This window comes from Gorilla gorilla, chromosome Y (genome assembly GCF_029281585.2).
Source record: "Gorilla gorilla gorilla isolate KB3781 chromosome Y, NHGRI_mGorGor1-v2.1_pri, whole genome shotgun sequence".
NCBI classification, from domain to species: domain Eukaryota; kingdom Metazoa; phylum Chordata; class Mammalia; order Primates; family Hominidae; genus Gorilla; species Gorilla gorilla.
Window position 1 is genome coordinate 21,212,175 of NC_073248.2, and position 11,573 is coordinate 21,223,747.

Genomic DNA, 11,573 nt, shown 5'->3' on the forward strand with positions numbered 1-11,573 from the left:
CCACTAGTAAAATCGATAAAAAGAGTGTTTCAAATCTGTTTTGTCTAAAAGAAGATTCAACTCTCTGAGTTGAATGCACGCAACTCAAAGAAGTTACTGAGAATTCTTCTGTCTACCATTAGATGAAGAAATCCCGTTTCCCACGAAATCCTCAAAGAGCTCCAATTATCCACTTGCAGACATAACAGAGTGTTTCCAAACTGCTCTATGAACAGAAAGGTTAAACGCTGTGAGTGGAACACTCAAAGTGGTTTCTGAGAATGATTCTCTCTAATTTATATGCGAAGATATTTCCTTTTCTACAATTCGCCCCAAAGTGCTTGAAATCTCCACTTGCAAATTCCACAAAAAGAGTGTTTCAAATCTGCTCTCTCTAAAGGAAGGTTCAACTCTGTGAGCTGAACACACGCAACCCAAAGAAGTTGGTGCGGATTCTTCTGTCTAGCACTAGATGAAGAAAACACGTTTCGAACGAAATCCTCAAAGACGTCCAAGTATCCACTTGCAGAATTTACAAACAGAGTGTTTCCAAACTGCTCCATGAAAGAAAGGTTAAACTCTATGGGTGGAATGCACACATCAAAACGTGGTTTCTCAGAATGATTCTCTGGAGATTTTATAGGAAGACATTTCCTTTTCTAACTTTCAAATCAAAGCGCTTGAAATCTCCACTTGTAAATTCCACAAAAAGAGTGTTTCAAATCTGCTCTGTCTAAAAAAAGGTTCAACTCTGTGAGTTGCGTACACGCAACCCAAAGCAGTTACTGAGAATTATTCTGTCTAGCATTAGATGAAGAAATCCCGCTTACAACGAAATACTCAAGGAGGTCCAATTATCCACTTGCAGACGTTACTAACAGAGTGTTTCCAAACTGTCCTATGAAAAGAAAGGTTAAACTCTGTGAGTGGAACGCACACATCACAAAGCGGTTTCTGAGAATGATTCTCTCTAATTTATATACGAAGATATTTCCTTTTCTACAATTCGCCCCGAAGTGCTTGAAATCTCCACTTGCAAATTCCACAAAAAGAGTGTTTCAAATCTGCTCTGTATAAAAGAAGGTTCAACTCTGTGAGTTGCGTACACGCAACCCAAAGCAGTTACTGAGAATTATTCTGTCTAGCATTAGATGAAGAAATCCCGTTTTCAACGAAATCCTCAAGGAGGTCCAATTATCCACTTGCAGAAGTTACTAACAGAGTGTTTCCAAACTGCTCTATGAAAAGAAAAGTGAAACTCTGTGAGTGGAACGCACACATCACAAAGTGGTTTCTGAGAATGATTCTCTCTAGTTTATATAAGAAGATATTTCCTTTTCTACCTGTGGCCGAAAAGCGCTTGAAATCTCCAATTGCAAATTCGATAAAAAGAGTGTTTCAAATCTGCTCTCTGCAAAGGATGGTTCAACTCGGTGAGTTGAATACAAGCAACTCAAAGAAGTTACTGAGAATTCTTCTGTGTAGCATTAGAAGAAGAAATCCCGTTTCCAACGAAATCCTCAAAGAAGTCCAATTATCCACTTGCACACGTTACAGAGAGTTTGAAAACAGCTCTATGAAAAGAAAGGTTAAACGCCGTGAGTGGAACGCACACATCACAAAGTGGTGATTTCTGAGAATGATTCTCTCTAGTTTTTATAGGAAGATATTTCCTTTTCTGTCATTGGCCCCAAAGCGCATGAGATCTCCACTTGGAAATTCCACAAAAAGAGTCTTTCAAATCAGCTCTGTCTCAAGGATGGTTCAACTCTGTGAGTTGAATACACACAACCCAAAGAAGTTACTGAGGATTCTTCTGTCTAGCATTAGATGAAGAAATCCCGTTTCCAACGAAATCCTCAAGAGGTCCAAATATCCACTTGCAGACTTTACAAACAGAGTGTTTCCAAACTGCTCCATAAAAGAAAGGTTAAACTCTATGAGTGGAACTCACACATCACAAGGTGGGTTCTGAGAATGATTCTCTGGAATTTTTAAAGGATGATATTTCCTTTTCCACCTTTGACACCAAAGAGCTTGACATCTCCACTTGTAAATCCACAAAAAGAGTGTTTCAAATCTGTTCTGTCTAAAAGAAGGTTCCACTCTGTGAGTTGAATAAACGCAACCCAAAGAATTTACTGAGGATTCCTCTGTCTAGCATTAGATGAAGAAATCCCGTTTCCAATGAAATCCTCAAAGAGGTCCAAATATCCACTTGCAGATATTACAAACAGAGTATTTCCAAACTGCTCTATGAAAAGAAAAGTTAAACTCTGTGAGTGGAACGCACACATCACAAGATGGTTTCTGAAAATGATTCTCTGTAGTTTTTAAAAGAAGATGTTTCCTTTTCTACCTGTGGTCGAAAAGCGCTTGAAATCTCCACTTGTAAATACGATCAAGAGTTTTTCAAATCTGTTCTGTCTAAAAGAAGATTCAACTCTCTGAGTTGAATACACGCAACTCAAAGAAGTTACTGAGAATTCTTCTCTCTAGCATTAGATGAAGAAATCCCGTTTCCAACGAAAACCTCAAAGAGGTCCAAATATCCACAACCAGACGTTACAAACAGAGTGTTTCCACACTGCTGTATGGAAAGAAAGGTTAAACTCTGTGAGTGGTACTCACACACCACAAGGTGGTTTCTGAAAATGATTCTCTGTAGTTTTCATACGAAGATATTTCCTTTTCTTCCATTGGCTCCAAATTCCTTGAAATCTCCACTTGCAATTTACGCAAAAAGAGTGTTTCCAATCTTCTCTGTCTAAAGGAAGGTTCAACTCTGTGAGCTGAGTACACGCTACCCAGGGAAGTTACTGAGAATTCTTCTGTCTAGCATTAGATGAAGAAATCGCGTTTCCAACGAAATCCTCAAGAGGTCCAAGTATCCACTTGCGGAAATTACAAACAGAATGTTTCCAAACTGCTCCATGAAAGAAAGGTTAAAGTCTGTGAGTGGAACGCACACATCACAACGTGGTTTCTGAGAATGATTCTCTGGAATTTTTATTGTAAGATATATCGTTTTCTACCTTTGACAACAAACCGCTTGAAATCTCCACTTGTAAATTCCACAAAAAGAGGGTTTCAAATCTGTTCTGTCTAAAAGAAGATTCAACCGTGTGAGTTGAATACACTCAACCCAAAGTACTTACTGAGAATTCTTCTGTCGAGCATTAGATGAAGAAATCCCGTTTCCAACGAAATCCTCAAAGAGGTCCAAATATCCACTTGCAGACGTTACTAACAGAGTGTTTCCAAACTGCTCTATGAAAAAGAAAGGTTAAACTCTGTGAGTGGAATGCACACATCACAACGTGGTTCCTGAGAATGATTCTCTGTAGTTTTTATACGAAGATATTTCCTTTCCTCCCTGTGGACGAAAGGCGCTTGAAATCTCCAGTAGTAAAATCGATAAAAAGAGTGTTTCAAATCTGTTTTGTCTAAAAGAAGATTCAACTCTCTGAGTTGAATGCACGCAACTCAAAGAAGTTACTGAGAATTCTTCTGTCTACCATTAGATGAAGAAATCCCGTTTCCCACGAAATCCTCAAAGAGCTCCAATTATCCACTTGCAGACATTACAAACAGAGTGTTTCCAAACTGCTCTATGAACAGAAAGGTTAAACGCTGTGAGTGGAACACTCAAAGTGGTTTCTGAGAATGATTCTCTCTAATTTATATGCGAAGATATTTCCTTTTCTACAATTCGCCCCAAAGTGCTTGAAATCTCCACTTGCAAATTCCACAAAAAGAGTGTTTCAAATCTGCTCTCTCTAAAGGAAGGTTCAACTCTGTGAGCTGAACACACGCAACCCAAAGAAGTTGGTGCGGATTCTTCTGTCTAGCACTAGATGAAGAAAACACGTTTCGAACGAAATCCTCAAAGACGTCCAAGTATCCACTTGCAGAATTTACAAACAGAGTGTTTCCAAACTGCTCCATGAAAGAAAGGTTAAACTCTATGGGTGGAATGCACACATCAAAACGTGGTTTCTCAGAATGATTCTCTGGAGATTTTATAGGAAGACATTTCCTTTTCTAACTTTCACATCAAAGCGCTTGAAATCTCCACTTGTAAATTCCACAAAAAGAGTGTTTCAAATCTGCTCTGTCTAAAAAAAGGTTCAACTCTGTGAGCTGCATACACGCAACCCAAAGCAGTTACTGAGAATTATTCTGTCTAGCATTAGATGAAGAAATCCCGCTTACAACGAAATACTCAAGGAGGTCCAATTATCCACTTGCAGACGTTACTAACAGAGTGTTTCCAAACTGTCCTATGAAAAGAAAGGTTAAACTCTGTGAGTGGAACGCACACATCACAAAGCGGTTTCTGAGAATGATTCTCTCTAATTTATATACGAAGATATTTCCTTTTCTACAATTCGCCCCGAAGTGCTTGAAATCTCCACTTGCAAATTCCACAAAAAGAGTGTTTCAAATCTGCTCTGTATAAAAGAAGGTTCAACTCTGTGAGTTGCGTACACGCAACCCAAAGCAGTTACTGAGAATTATTCTGTCTAGCATTAGATGAAGAAATCCCGTTTTCAACGAAATCCTCAAGGAGGTCCAATTATCCACTTGCAGAAGTTACTAACAGAGTGTTTCCAAACTGCTCTATGAAAAGAAAAGTGAAACTCTGTGAGTGGAACGCACACATCACAAAGTGGTTTCTGAGAATGATTCTCTCTAGTTTATATAAAAAGATATTTCCTTTTCTACCTGTGGCCGAAAAGCGCTTGAAATCTCCACTTGCAAATTCGATAAAAAGAGTGTTTCAAATCTCCTCTCTGCAAAGGATGGTTCAACTCGGTGAGTTGAATACAAGCAACTCAAAGAAGTTACTGAGAATTCTTCTGTGTAGCATTAGAGGAAGAAATACCGTTTCCAACGAAATCCTCACAGAAGTCCAATTATCCACTTGCAGACGTTACAGAGTGTTTCCAAACTGCTCTATGAAAAGAAAGGTTAAACGCTGTGAGTGGAACGCACACATCACAATGTGGTGGTTTCTGAGAATGATTCTCTCTAGTTTTTATAGGAAGATATTCCCTTTTCTGTCATTGTCCCCAAAGCGCATGAGATCTCCACTTGGAAATTCCACAAAAAGAGTCTTTCAAATCAGCTCTGTCTCAAGGATGGTTCAACTTTGTGAGTTGAATACACGCAACCCAAACAAGTTACTGAGGATTCTTCTGTCTAGCATTAGATGAAGAAATCCCATTTCCAACGAAATCCTCAAGAGGTCCAAATATCCACTTGCAGACTTTACAAACAGAGTGTTTCCACACTGCTCCATAAAAGAAAGGTTAAACTCTATGAGTGGAACTCACACATCACAAGGTAGTTTCTGAGAATGATTCTCTGGAATTTTTAAAGGATGATATTTCCTTTTCCACCTTTGACACCAAAGAGCTTGACATCTCCACTTGTAAATCCACAAAAAGAGTGTTTCAAATCTGTTCTGTCTAAAAGAAGGTTCCACTCTGTGAGTTGAATAAACGCAACCCAAAGAATTTACTGAGGATTCCTCTGTCTAGCATTAGATGAAGAAATCCCGTTTCCAATGAAATCCTCAAAGAGGTCCAAATATCCACTTGCAGATATTACAATCAGAGTATTTCCAAATTGCTCTATGAAAAGAAAAGTTAAACTCTGTGAGTGGAACGCACACATCACAAGATGGTTTCTGAAAATGATTCTCTGTAGTTTTTAAAAGAAGATTTTTCCTTTTCTACCTGTGGTCGAAAAGCGCTTGAAATCTCCACTTGTAAATACGATCAAAAGAGTGTTTCAGATCTGTTCTGTCTAAAAGAAGATTCAACTGTGTGAGTTGAATACACGCAACTCAAAGAAGTTACTGAGAATTCTTCTCTCTAGCATTAGATGAAGAAATCCCGTTTCCAACGAAAACCTCAAAGAGGTCCAAATATCCACAACCAGACGTTACAAACAGAGTGTTTCCACACTGCTGTATGGAAAGAAAGGTTAAACTCTGTGAGTGGTACTCACACACCACAAGGTGGTTTCTGAAAATGATTCTCTGTAGTTTTCATACGAAGATATTTCCTTTTCTTCCATTGGCTCCAAATTCCTTGAAATCTCCACTTGCAATTTACGCAAAAAGAGTGTTTCCAATCTTCTCTGTCTAAAGGAAGGTTCAACTCTGTGAGCTGAGTACACGCTACCCAGGGAAGTTACTGAGAATTCTTCTGTCTAGCATTAGATGAAGAAATCGCGTTTCCAACGGAATCCTCAAGAGGTCCAAGTATCCACTTGCGGAAATTACAAACAGAATGTTTCCAAACTGCTCCATGAAAGAAAGGTTAAAGTCTGTGAGTGGAACGCACACATCACAACGTGGTTTCTGAGAATGATTCTCTGGAATTTTTATTGTAAGATATATCGTTTTCTACCTTTGACAACAAACCGCTTGAAATCTCCACTTGTAAATTCCACAAAAAGAGGGTTTCAAATCTGTTCTGTCTAAAAGAAGATTCAACCGTGTGAGTTGAATACACTCAACCCAAAGTACTTACTGAGAATTCTTCTGTCGAGCATTAGATGAAGAAATCCCGTTTCCAACGAAATCCTCAAAGAGGTCCAAATATCCACTTGCAGACGTTACTAACAGAGTGTTTCCAAACTGCTCTAAGAAAAAGAAAGGTTAAACTCTGTGAGTGGAATGCACACATCACAACGTGGTTCCTGAGAATGATTCTCTGTAGTTTTTATACGAAGATACTTCCTTTCCTCCCTGTGGACGAAAGGCGCTTGAAATCTCCACTAGTAAAATCGATAAAAAGAGTGTTTCAAATCTGTTTTGTCTAAAAGAAGATTCAACTCTCTGAGTTGAATGCACGCAACTCAAAGAAGTTACTGAGAATTCTTCTGTCTACCATTAGATGAAGAAATCCCGTTTCCCACGAAATCCTCAAAGAGCTCCAATTATCCACTTGCAGACATTACAAACAGAGTGTTTCCAAACTGCTCTATGAACAGAAAGGTTAAACGCTGTGAGTGGAACACTCAAAGTGGTTTCTGAGAATGATTCTCTCTAATTTATATGCGAAGATATTTCCTTTTCTACAATTCGCCCCAAAGTGCTTGAAATCTCCACTTGCAAATTCCACAAAAAGAGTGTTTCAAATCTGCTCTCTCTAAAGGAAGGTTCAACTCTGTGAGCTGAACACACGCAACCCAAAGAAGTTGGTGCGGATTCTTCTGTCTAGCACTAGATGAAGAAAACACGTTTCGAACGAAATCCTCAAAGACGTCCAAGTATCCACTTGCAGAATTTACAAACAGAGTGTTTCCAAACTGCTCCATGAAAGAAAGGTTAAACTCTATGGGTGGAATGCACACATCAAAACGTGGTTTCTCAGAATGATTCTCTGGAGATTTTATAGGAAGACATTTCCTTTTCTAACTTTCACATCAAAGCGCTTGAAATCTCCACTTGTAAATTCCACAAAAAGAGTGTTTCAAATCTGCTCTGTCTAAAAAAAGGTTCAACTCTGTGAGCTGCATACACGCAACCCAAAGCAGTTACTGAGAATTATTCTGTCTAGCATTAGATGAAGAAATCCCGCTTACAACGAAATACTCAAGGAGGTCCAATTATCCACTTGCAGACGTTACTAACAGAGTGTTTCCAAACTGTCCTATGAAAAGAAAGGTTAAACTCTGTGAGTGGAACGCACACATCACAAAGTGGTTTCTGAGAATGATTCTCTCTAATTTATATACGAAGATATTTCCTTTTCTACAATTCGCCCCGAAGTGCTTGAAATCTCCACTTGCAAATTCCACAAAAAGAGTGTTTCAAATCTGCTCTTTATAAAAGAAGGTTCAACTCTGTGAGTTGCGTACACGCAACCCAAAGCAGTTACTGAGAATTATTCTGTCTAGCATTGGATGAAGAAATCCCGTTTTCAACGAAATCCTCAAGGAGGTCCAATTATCCACTTGCAGAAGTTACTAACAGAGTGTTTCCAAACTGCTCTATGAAAAGAAAAGTGAAACTCTGTGAGTGGAACGCACACATCACAAAGTGGTTTCTGAGAATGATTCTCTCTAGTTTATATAAGAAGATATTTCCTTTTCTACCTGTGGCCGAAAAGCGCTTGAAATCTCCAATTGCAAATTCGATAAAAAGAGTGTTTCAAATCTGCTCTCTGCAAAGGATGGTTCAACTCGGTGAGTTGAATACAAGCAACTCAAAGAAGTTACTGAGAATTCTTCTGTGTAGCATTAGAAGAAGAAATCCCGTTTCCAACGAAATCCTCAAAGAAGTCCAATTATCCACTTGCAGACGTTACAGAGAGTTTGAAAACAGCTCTATGAAAAGAAAGGTTAAACGCCGTGAGTGGAACGCACACATCACAAAGTGGTGATTTCTGAGAATGATTCTCTCTAGTTTTTATAGGAAGATATTTCCTTTTCTGTCATTGGCCCCAAAGCGCATGAGATCTCCACTTGGAAATTCCACAAAAAGAGTCTTTCAAATCAGCTCTGTCTCAAGGATGGTTCAACTCTGTGAGTTGAATACACACAACCCAAAGAAGTTACTGAGGATTCTTCTGTCTAGCATTAGATGAAGAAATCCCGTTTCCAACGAAATCCTCAAGAGGTCCAAATATCCACTTGCAGACTTTACAAACAGAGTGTTTCCAAACTGCTCCATAAAAGAAAGGTTAAACTCTATGAGTGGAACTCACACATCACAAGGTGGGTTCTGAGAATGATTCTCTGGAATTTTTAAAGGATGATATTTCCTTTTCCACCTTTGACACCAAAGAGCTTGACATCTCCACTTGTAAATCCACAAAAAGAGTGTTTCAAATCTGTTCTGTCTAAAAGAAGGTTCCACTCTGTGAGTTGAATAAACGCAACCCAAAGAATTTACTGAGGATTCCTCTGTCTAGCATTAGATGAAGAAATCCCGTTTCCAATGAAATCCTCAAAGAGGTCCAAATATCCACTTGCAGATATTACAAACAGAGTATTTCCAAACTGCTCTATGAAAAGAAAAGTTAAACTCTGTGAGTGGAACGCACACATCACAAGATGGTTTCTGAAAATGATTCTCTGTAGTTTTTAAAAGAAGATGTTTCCTTTTCTACCTGTGGTCGAAAAGCGCTTGAAATCTCCACTTGTAAATACGATCAAGAGTTTTTCAAATCTGTTCTGTCTAAAAGAAGATTCAACTCTCTGAGTTGAATACACGCAACTCAAAGAAGTTACTGAGAATTCTTCTCTCTAGCATTAGATGAAGAAATCCCGTTTCCAACGAAAACCTCAAAGAGGTCCAAATATCCACAACCAGACGTTACAAACAGAGTGTTTCCACACTGCTGTATGGAAAGAAAGGTTAAACTCTGTGAGTGGTACTCACACACCACAAGGTGGTTTCTGAAAATGATTCTCTGTAGTTTTCATACGAAGATATTTCCTTTTCTTCCATTGGCTCCAAATTCCTTGAAATCTCCACTTGCAATTTACGCAAAAAGAGTGTTTCCAATCTTCTCTGTCTAAAGGAAGGTTCAACTCTGTGAGCTGAGTACACGCTACCCAGGGAAGTTACTGAGAATTCTTCTGTCTAGCATTAGATGAAGAAATCGCGTTTCCAACGGAATCCTCAAGAGGTCCAAGTATCCAATTGCGGAAATTACAAACAGAATGTTTCCAAACTGCTCCATGAAAGAAAGGTTAAAGTCTGTGAGTGGAACGCACACATCACAACGTGGTTTCTGAGAATGATTCTCTGGAATTTTTATTGTAAGATATATCGTTTTCTACCTTTGACAACAAACCGCTTGAAATCTCCACTTGTAAATTCCACAAAAAGAGGGTTTCAAATCTGTTCTGTCTAAAAGAAGATTCAACCGTGTGAGTTGAATACACTCAACCCAAAGTACTTACTGAGAATTCTTCTGTCGAGCATTAGATGAAGAAATCCCGTTTCCAACGAAATCCTCAAAGAGGTCCAAATATCCACTTGCAGATATTACAAACAGAGTGTTCCGAAACTGCTCAGCGAAAAGAAAGGTTGAACTCTGTGAGAGGAATGCACACATCACAACGTGGTTTATGAAAATGAATCTCTGTAGTTTTTATCCGAAGATATTTCCTTTCCTCCCTGTGGCCGAAAAGCGCTTGAAATCTCCACTAGTAAAATCGATAAAAAGAGTGTTTCAAATCTGTTTTGTCTAAAAGAAGATTCAACTCTCTGAGTTGAATGCACGCAACTCAAAGAAGTTACTGAGAATTCTTCTGTCTACCATTAGATGAAGAAATCCCGTTTAACACGAAATCCTCAAAGAGCTCCAATTATCCACTTGCAGACATTACAAACAGAGTGTTTCCAAACTGCTCTATGAACAGAAAGGTTAAACGCTGTGAGTGGAACACTCAAAGTGGTTTCTGAGAATGATTCTCTCTAATTTATATGCGAAGATATTACCTTTTCTACAATTCGCCCCAAAGTGCTTGAAATCTCCACTTGCAAATTCCACAAAAAGAGTGTTTCAAATCTGCTCTCTCTAAAGGAAGGTTCAACTATGTGAGCTGAACACACGCAACCCAAAGAAGTTGGTGCGGATTCTTCTGTCTAGCACTAGATGAAGAAAACACGTTTCGAACGAAATCCTCAAAGACGTCCAAGTATCCACTTGCAGAATTTACAAACAGAGTGTTTCCAAACTGCTCCATGAAAGAAAGGTTAAACTCTATGGGTGGAATGCACACATCAAAACGTGGTTTCTCAGAATGATTCTCTGGAGATTTTATAGGAAGACATTTCCTTTTCTAACTTTCACATCAAAGCGCTTGAAATCTCCACTTGTAAATTCCACAAAAAGAGTGTTTCAAATCTGCTCTGTCTAAAAAAAGGTTCAACTCTGTGAGTTGCATACACGCAACCCAAAGCAGTTACTGAGAATTATTCTGTCTAGCATTAGATGAAGAAATCCCGCTTACAACGAAATACTCAAGGAGGTCCAATTATCCACTTGCAGACGTTACTAACAGAGTGTTTCCAAACTGTCCTATGAAAAGAAAGGTTAAACTCTGTGAGTGGAACGCACACATCACAAAGTGGTTTCTGAGAATGATTCTCTCTAATTTATATACGAAGATATTTCCTTTTCTACAATTCGCCCCGAAGTGCTTGAAATCTCCACTTGCAAATTCCACAAAAAGAGTGTTTCAAATCTGCTCTGTATAAAAGAAGGTTCAACTCTGTGAGTTGCGTACACGCAACCCAAAGCAGTTACTGAGAATTATTCTGTCTAGCATTAGATGAAGAAATCCCGTTTTCAACGAAATCCTCAAGGAGGTCCAATTATCCACTTGCAGAAGTTACTAACAGAGTGTTTCCAAACTGCTCTATGATAAGAAAAGTGAAACTCTGTGAGTGGAACGCACACATCACAAAGTGGTTTCTGAGAATGATTCTCTCTAGTTTATATAAGAAGATATTTCCTTTTCTACCTGTGGCCGAAAAGCGCTTGAAATCTCCAATTGCAAATTCGATAAAAAGAGTGTTTCAAATCGGCTCTCTGCAAAGGATGGTTCAACTCGGTGAG